We start from the raw sequence: 8,265 nt of genomic DNA, 5'->3' as shown, positions 1-8,265 counted from the left end.
AGAACTAGAAGAATTCTTCCAAAGCCTCTGCCTCAAAGAATATTTCCATGACCAAACTGAATCCATTCCCAACAACAGCTTATCCTCTGACAACTTTCAGGAACAGATTAATTCCCCAAAACCCCCCAAAAATCAGATTGGACACCTCACAGCAGATGAAACCCTAACCTTGACTGCTATATTGACTGCTTCAGAGAAAGAATGAACAATGAAATAATCAGCAACACATGCCACCATAACAACCTCTCTCTACCAGAGAAAAAGGCCATAGATTCTCTAAGTTCTAACCACCAAATAGTAATAAAACCAGCAGATAAAGGAGGAGTCATAGTCATCCTAAACTGTGAAGACTACATAAAGGAAGCCAACAGACAACTCTCTGACATCACCTACTGCAAAGAACTACAAGAAGATCCTACTCCCCTTTTCACCATGAAACTCAACATTACCATCAAATCATTTCCATCAGGACTACAAGAAAAACTATAGACCTTGATCCCCCCACTACCTAACCCAGGGACTTTTTACATGCTTCCTAAAATCCACAAACAAGGGAACCCTGGCAAACCTATCATATCCAACCATGGGACCCTAATTGAGAAAATATCAGGTTTTATTGAATCAATCCTAAAACCGCTCGTCACCCACAGAGCTAGTTTTGTCCAAAACACTACAACCTTCTACAGAAACTTAAAAACATAGATCTCCTTCCCAGCAACACTCTCCTAGCCATCATGAATGTTACCAGCCTATATACCAACATTCCAACCCAGGATGGTATCCAAGCGTGCCTTACATATCTACAGGAACAAAATCACAATTCAGAATACAGACCCAAAAATATTACTGACCTTATACACTTTATCCTCAAACACAACAATTTCACTTTTAATAACCAACACTTCTTCCAGATGTTGGGAATAGCTATAGGCACCAAAGTGGCCCCACAGTATGCCAAACTTTTTATGAGCCACCTGAAAGAAGAATTCCTCAAGAACTGCACCATCAAACCCTTGCTATATTTAAGATATATCAATGACATCTTCATGATTTGGACTGAAAACCTGCAATATCTGATTGAGTTCCATCAGAAATTCAACAATCACCATTCCTCCATCCAACTTCCGTTGTCTCTGGCACGAATCTTTGAAAACTCCTGGCACGCTGGTGTAGTGCCCAAAGACTGGAAGAAGGCCAATGAGGTGCCTATCTTCAAGAAAGGGAAGAAAGTGGATCCGGCTAACTATAGGCCCATCAGCCTGACTTCTATCTTGGGGAAGATCTTAGAAAAATTTATTAAAGAGGCCATCCTTAATGGACTGGCTGATGCCAACATCCTCAGGGATAGCCAGCACAGGTTTGTTGTGGGTAGGTCTTGTTTGACCAATCTCATTTCCTTCTATGACCAGGTGACCTATCAGCTGGACAAGGGAGAAGAGATTGATGTCATATATCTTGACTTCAGAAAAGTTTTTGATCTGGTATCCCATGATCACCACTTGGCGAAACTGGCCAATTGTGGCCTTGGGTCCACCACAATCTGCTGGCTGGAAAATTGGCTCCGTGGTCAGACCCAGAGGGTAGTAACTGATGGAAGTCAACCATCATGGTGCCCTGTGACCAGTGGGGTCCCCCAAGGCTCTGTTCTTGGACCCATATTGCTCAACATCTTCATTAATGATGTGGAAATTGGAGTCAGAAGTGGACTGGCCAAGTTCGCTGATGACACCAAACTTTGGGGCCAAGCATCCATACCAAAAGACAGGAGGGCAATCCAGGCTGACCTGGACAGGCTCAGCAAATGGGTGGACAAGAACCTGATGGTGCTTAACACTGAAAAATGCAAGATTCTCCACCTTGGGAGGAAAAACCTTCAGCATCCTTATAGGCTCGGCAGTGCTACGCTGGCTAGCAATACGGAAGAAAGAGACTTGGGGGTCATCATTGACCACAACATGAACATGAGCCTGCACTGCAATGCTGCAGCTAGTAAAGGGACCAAAACACTGGCTTGCATACATAGATGCTTCTCAAATAAATCTCAGGATGTCATTCTCCCATTGTACTCAGCCTTGGTGAGGCTGCAGCTGGATTACTATGTCCAGTTTTGGGCTCCACAATTTAAAAGGGATGTGGAGAAGCTTGAGAGAATCCAGAGAAAAGCCACGTGCATGATCAGAGGTCAGGAAAACAGACCTTATGACAACAGGCTGAGAGCCATGGAGCTCTTTAGCCTGGAAAAGCGCAGGCTCAGGGGTGACCTGATGGCCACCTATAAGTTTATCAGGGGTGACCACCAGTTTCTGGGGAAACGTTTGTTCACCAGAGCGCCCCAAGGGATGATGAGGTCAAACGGTCATAAACTACTGCAAGACCGTTTCAGGCTGGACATAAGGAAGACTTTCTGTACTGTTTGAGCCCCCAAGGTCTGAAACAGCCTGCCATCGGAGGTGGTTCAAGCACCTACATTGAACACCTTCAAGAATAAATTGGATGCTTATCTTGCTGGGATCCTATGACCCCAGCTGACTCCTGCCCTTTGGGCAGGAGGCTGGACTCGATGATATTTCTCAGGTCCCCTCCAGCCCTAATGTCTATGAAATCTATGAAACTTTCTCTAGAATACTCCAGCACCAACATCTCCTTTTAGACATGATGATCAGTATCCAGAATGATAAAATACAGACCACATTATTCAAGAAACCGACAAACCAACATAGATATCTGCACAAAACCAGCAATCACCCTAAACACACCAAAAAGGCTGTGATATACAGTCAAGCCCTCTGATATCACTGAATTTGCACTGAAGAGAACATCTGGGATTGCCACCTCACCAATCTTAAAAAGGCTTTCACCCAACCAGGACACTCTTTCATAGAGATAGATTGCATGTTTGATAGAGCCACCCAGATACCACGTGAAGAACTGCTGCAGTACAGAAGAAAACTTCCACAAATCACACACCACTGGTTATGACATATCACCCCTCCCTCAAACCCATATGGAAAATCCTCAAACAATTGCAACCCATACTAGAAAGAGACTTAAAGAGATCTTCCCAAAGCCACCCATCCTAGCCTTCAAACAAGCACTGAACCTCGCTAACCACATCACCAGAAGCAAACTTCCTCAGGCCCAGAATATATCTAATGGATCCAGACCATGCCATGACAAGAAATGCCAAACCTGCCAACACATCTCCATAACCTCCACAATTACTACACCCCACAACAAAGCCATCAGCATTCCCAGATCTTACAGCTGCACCTACAGAAATATAATACATCTCATCCAATGTACCAAATGCCCTGTTGGAAAGTATGTAGGAGAGACCAAATAACAACTACACACCAGAATGAATGCATGCCGGAAATCTATCGAAGAGGAACACCCAATGACCTGTGGGGGCACATTTCTCATAAGAAAACCACTGCCTCTCCAATCTTTCAGTCCTGATCCTCAAAGGAAACTTACAAAACAATTCCCAGAGATGAGCCTATGACTCAATGATCTGGGCTGGACTCGATGATCTCCCGAGGTCCCTTCCAGACCTGATGTCTATGAAGAAAAACAAAAAACAAAACAAAAAAACCCCTCCACTTCATCAACCTCCTGGATACTAAAAATCATGGACTAAATATAGACATTGAATTTATGATACATTATAACCTGCCTGACAGCTGAATCCCCAGGTACTTCTACACTATTCATCCCTTTCCCTCCTCCCCACCCCGCCTGTCTCTCACCCATTGACTCCTCAGTCTACATCTTCACTGACTGCCTGTCTTGTATGCAGACCAGCCCAGCCTCTGGCTTCTTTACTTTTCATTCCAACCAGGAAGAGCACACATCAACTGCCGAAACTTCCTCAGCCTGACAAAGGGTTTTTGAACCTGAAAGCTTGCTTAAAAATTGTTTTGCAACTATTTAAGTTGATCTAATACAAGAAATCAGATTCACCCAAAGAACCTTGTCTTCCTTCTTTGTTTGCATTAATCCAAAATATCTTGAATTTTTAAAATGATTTTAATATACTTAATCCATGATGTGATCCCTCATACTATCACATATTTCTGGTGCTCTGTGCTTGCAGTTAGATACATTCATCCCAGCTCCTTTTATGAGATTTTTTACTACCCCGTAAGACTCTCACCAGACATCAATGTAGCTATATTAAAGCTGTAGCTAATTTTAACCAAGGTTTTGACATCTAATTTAGTCTGTCTGCTACAATCACTGACACAATGAAGTGAGCTAAAGATGCATTCATGGCTTTTGAATCTGAATGTTGGAGTTATGATGAAACTTTTCATTTTCCTTCTGTCTTCTGTAGTTGCACATCTTTAACACATCACATACATCCTCAGCACCTGCAAAATAATGAGATGGAAGAGCATGAAGTTCAAGGCTTTTAAAATGTAGTTCTGCTGTTCTGTAAAGCTGTCCCATGTGTTAAATTGTGGACTTTGTCCCATGTTTTCTATGGGCACTGTTGTAGGATTTTCGCTGATTTCTTACAGCAGAGACTAATTTGTCATGTATGGTTTGTCTTTTCATTTGTCTTGGATGTGGTTTTTTTCCTTGCTGAAAATATAAAACACCCAGCTAAAAAAAAGTCTTAAGGATTTGCTTGGGAAGATCAATTGTATTTCAATATGCTTACTTTGCTTATTAAATTGAAAGTTTTCAATTGCATGAACCACTTGACCTGGGCACCCTTAATCACAGTCAAGTTTTTTTATAAATAGAGAGAGGAAAAAAAGACAAAAAAACCCTTAAGATGTCTTACATTCTTGTGATTGCTATAAAAATGTTAGACATTACAAAAATCTCTTTACACTGACAGGATACATGGCAGATTAATGATTGTTATTTGAATCTACATTTTAGTTCATTTTGCTTCAGGACATAAGTTAATAGGATATTGATGGTATTCAACTGAAAAAGAACGTGCTCTGTAAACAAAGATTGTGCAAACGTTGATAGGTCATCCTGCCAACTGATCTCTGATTCTTCAAAATATAAGTATAGTTTCAAGTGGGATACAAACGAAAGTTCTTTTATTTTGTACTTAAGAAGATCACATGCATTTTAATTTTCTTTTTTCTCTTTCTGAAAGAGTTCTAGATGAATTTTTATATTCTTTTCTGAAAACACTATATTGGTTATCCTGCCATGGAGCTCTTTTTATGCATAGGTCTTTTTCAGGATTAAAGTCTTTGCAATTTACTAAGTCTTTTGTTCTGTTTTTTTTTTAAATGTTGTTGAGCCAAACAAAATCTTAAGCAATGTAACAAAAAAAATAATATTTTTTGCTTTATTTAACATTTTCTTAGAAGTCAAATTCCATGAATTGTTCAATAGTAGTTCACCAGATACTTGAAGAAGGGGATTAGAAGGAGGGGCCTTTCATGATTCACAAAAATGAAATGGGTCCTAATTTACCATAGTTTCATAGTTTCTAGGGTTGGAAGGGACCTGAATAGATCATCTAGTCCGACCCCCTGCCATGGCAGGAAATAATACTGGGGTCAAACGACCCCAGCAAGACGTTCATCCAACCTCCTCTTAAAAACCCCCAGGGTAGGAGCCAGGACCACCTCTCTTGGAAATTGGTTCCAGATCCTAGCCGCCCTGACTGTGAGGTAGTGCTTCCTGATATCTAGGCTAAACCTGCCCTCTGCCAGCTTGTGACCGTTATTCCTGGTCACTCCTGGCAGTGCACGGGGGCACAATGACTCCCCCAATGCCCGCTGATCCCCCCTAGCTAATTTATAACAGGCCACAAGATCCCCCCTCAGCCTTCTCTTTTGGAGGCTGAACAGGTTCAGGTCCCGTAGCCTCTCCTCATAGGGCCTGCCTTGCTGTCCCCTGATCATGCGAGTGGCCTTCCTCTGGACCCTCTCCATGCTGTCCACATCCCTCTTGAAGTGCGGTGCCCAGAACTGGACGCAGTACTCCAGCTGTGGCCTGACCAGTGCTGCATAGAGGGGGAGGATCACCTCTTTAGACATGCTCGAGATGCATCTGTGGGTGCATGACAAGGTATGGTTGGCCTTCCTGACTGCCTCCCCACACTGCCAGCCCATGTTCATCTTGGAGTCAATTATGACTCCAAGATTCTTTTCCGCCTCCGTGCTGACAAGAGGGGAGTTCCCCAACCTGTAGGTATGGTGCCGGTTGTTCCTCCCCAGGTGCATCACCTTGCACTTGTCTGTGTTGAATCCCATCCTATTCATATCCGCCCACCCATGGAAGAGGGTGAATAGTTATACTTGGATATAAATTATTTATATTCATAAATCCTCTGGAAAATGGAATAAATAGTGAAAAGGCCTTTTTCAGAAGATACAGAATTATTCTAGGGAGTGTCACAAAGAGGAGTGAGTGGGTGACTGGAGTGGCTAATTAAATTTAACATTAGTTAGTGACAAATAGTACACATGAAGATAAAAATAACCTTAGCTCTATTTATACAGGCTCCAATCAGCTATTCCCACTTGGGAAGGATATAGTGAAACTATTGCAGACAGCTCTCTGTAAACATCAGGTCTAGGTGTAACAAACCTCAAAAGCTAATAAAATGTTAAGACTATTTAAGAATATGGATTATGTCATTACAGGAATCTGTGGTGGAAGCTCCTGGGGGGTCTATGCACCACAGGCACAGACCACACATAAGGGAAAGTGGTCCATGCACCCCCAACAAAGTCCATGTGGAAAGGAGGGGCAGGAGGCCACCAGCACAGCCTGTGTGGTGACTGGGACTCTTGGGGGAGCTACTGCAGAAGCATGTCACTTGTGGTGTGTGGCCTGTGGTGTGTGGCCTTACTGGCATACAACCCTCAGCCATGCTGACAGGAATTGGACAGCCCTGTATTAGATCTAGAAAAAGGTACAGAGAAAAGCAACAAAGACGATCAGGCTATGGAGAAGCTTCCATACAAGAAGGGACTGAAGAGGCTAGGTTGATTCAGCCTGGAAAAGAGACACCTGAGGGGAGGCTACGGGAGAGGTGAATAAAATTAGGAACTCAGTGGAAAAATAAGTAGAGAACTGTGCTTTTTGTCACACAATAAAGGAACTTGAAAGCACTCCATGAAATTAACAGGCAGCAAGTTTAAAACAAAAACAACAAAGCAAAAGGAAGCACTTTTTTCACACAGCACATACTTAGCAGGTGGAAGTCATTGCCAACTGTATAAAAGGGTTCTTAGAGGGATAGGGCATGTATGGAGGCTAGGTTCAACAAGGACTACTAAAGACAACATTTAAGGTTCAGCATGCCTAAACCTATGGCTGCTAGTGACTAGGAGATTATGATAAAGGATGAAATCTACATGAATTCTTGATCTTTAGCATCTGCTGCTTGCCATTGCTAGAGGTACGATACGAGGATTGATGGACCTTTGGTCAGGCTCAGTATGGCATTTCTAATGTTATATAACTTGGGAACTATGATACAAAGAATAATGCCAGCATAAAATAAAAACAAAATAGCTCCTAGGTGAACTATTTAAGATTTCAAGGCATTGGTAATTACTCATGATAATAAAAACTCATGACAATGTCCCTTTAGTGGGATCATGTGTATTGTGAGTTGCCATTCACATGTGCCAAGGAATCATAATCTGATTTAGCCTGAAATGAGTATACATTTCTCTTAAACGCGAGCTTCTGTAATCAAATCAAATATAATCCGCCAGTGAAAATGCCATATCTATTTAAAGGTAGATAGGAGTAAATAAATTAAATTTGGCCAAGGTAAATTTAAACTACTGTGTGAATTAGGAAATGTTCTTAAAGTGATGTCCATTAACCCCTTAGGAAAAAGATGTAACTACATACCATAACTCATAGCTCAACATTTAATTTCTCTCTCTGTTGTGTTCCTGTATCTCTTTTGTTTGCTACTTTCTCTTTTAATATTTAAGTATGAAACTAATATGTCCTGTCAGCAGTCATATTTGAAAATTTGAACTCAAAAGTACACATACTATTCGCTTTCTTTTCTACTCTCTGAAATTTCTTTATGGAACTTCCTTTATGAGTTGAACCAAATAGAAAAGAAATGTAATATAATAACTGCCTCACAAGGTCTCAATCCCGTAAGACATCCCTGTTCTGCAGAGTACTTAAATATGTTTATGTTCCATTATTTTTAATGACGATCAAAGGTATGTTTATATGCTTTGTTGGATCAGGGCATAAATGGGTTAAGGAATCAAGTAGAGTCCCTGTACAGAAAGGATCTTACTTTCT

The 8,265-nt window shown here is 41.6% G+C and overlaps 1 pseudogene; it reads left to right on the top strand.

The window, feature by feature from the left end:
* The first annotated feature begins 201 nt into the window (after positions 1-201).
* On the top strand, positions 202-4,188 carry LOC149869556 (uncharacterized; annotated as a pseudogene).
* The last annotated feature ends 4,077 nt before the right edge of the window (positions 4,189-8,265 follow it).

Source organism: Crocodylus siamensis, chromosome 3 (genome assembly GCF_052110815.1).
Source record: "Crocodylus siamensis isolate JL-2025a chromosome 3, ASM5211081v1, whole genome shotgun sequence".
Classification (NCBI taxonomy): domain Eukaryota; kingdom Metazoa; phylum Chordata; order Crocodylia; family Crocodylidae; genus Crocodylus; species Crocodylus siamensis.
This window is presented reverse-complemented; position numbering and strand designations above follow the sequence as displayed.